Below are 1206 nucleotides of genomic sequence, written 5' to 3'. Positions count from 1 at the left end.
CTCAGGACTCTATGCAAAAAAAAAAAGAAAAAGAGGGAGTAAGGTCTTTGGAAATAATCACAATGAGTAAGAAGTATAACTTGTCCAAAATTTTGTTTTTTGTTTCATGTAAAGAGATGTTCCAAATGTTTTTCTTAAAAACTACCAAATGTAGGCTGGGCCTGGTGGCTTATACTTATAATCCCAACACTTCAGGAGGTTGAGGTGGGAGGGTCACTCAAGACCAGGAGTTCAAGACCAGCCTGGGTAACATAGCCAGACATCTTCTCTACAGAAAAATTTGTTAATTAGCCTGGCATGGTGGGACAAACCTGTAGACCTGCATAGTCCAGAGGCTGAGATGGGAGGATTTCTATGGTGAGCTATGATCATATCACTGCATTCAAGCCTGGGTAACAGCAATATCCTATCTCAAAATTTTAAACATCTATCAGATGTTTAACAACGGTACATCAGATAATACTAAATAAGTTTTAAACCTTAAATAAATTTTTGGGTAATACTGAATAAGTTAATACTAAGTAAGGTTTAAGTATTACCCTTAATACTAAGTAAGTTTATGGTTTAAACAAGGAAAGTGTTTGAAGTAAAAAGGAAGAGTTTTAGAAATGGCACTAGAGCTTAAGTATGATAATTAGGTTTGCAGGCAGGGGGTTATGAGGTATCACATACTGGCAATTATTTAAATTAGGAGAAATACTAGTTTTCTAAGGGAAAAGAGATTGAGAGATATATATTAGGGGTTAGGTAGCAAGACGTAAACAGAAAAAGATGGTCATATTGGTAACATCAGAAGTGTTATGATATTGTAGGAAAGAATTTCAATTAGAAGTTAACAATATCAACTACAGTGACTCCTAGGAGAATGTAGGTTAGGAATAAATGGCAAAATGATCTCTCAAAAAGATGTTAATTATCACCACCAGCAGCATTTTTAGAAAAGCTGTAGGCACTACATTAAAGATAGGGTTTCTTCAGGGAGGGAGGTTATTTCAGTTTTAAAAATCTGTTAGGAACTGGTCTTTAAATTGAACTTGTGACTCAGCATTGATAGCAGCATAGGACTATAGAAAGATCAAATCAAAAATCTGGGATTCTGTCCTAGCTATGATATATAGAAACTGTACAACCACAAACAAATTTTCTAAGCGCTAGTTTGTGTGTGTGTGTGTGTGTGTGTGTGTGTGTGTGTGTGTGTGTGTGTGT

At 35.5% G+C, this 1206-nt stretch overlaps 1 protein-coding gene across 6 annotated transcripts in view; it reads left to right on the top strand.

The window, feature by feature from the left end:
• The window catches only part of LRRCC1 (leucine rich repeat and coiled-coil centrosomal protein 1), a 36981-nt gene that overhangs the window by 34484 nt on the left and 1291 nt on the right, over nucleotides 1-1206 (top strand). The window lies entirely within an intron of this gene.

The sequence above is a fragment of the Sapajus apella genome, unplaced genomic scaffold (assembly GCF_009761245.1).
Source record: "Sapajus apella isolate SASKATOON/1434 unplaced genomic scaffold, GSC_monkey_1.0 scaffold3, whole genome shotgun sequence".
NCBI classification, from domain to species: domain Eukaryota; kingdom Metazoa; phylum Chordata; class Mammalia; order Primates; family Cebidae; genus Sapajus; species Sapajus apella.
The sequence above is the reverse complement of the archived record's forward strand: the minus strand, read 5'-3'. Positions and strand labels throughout refer to the sequence as shown.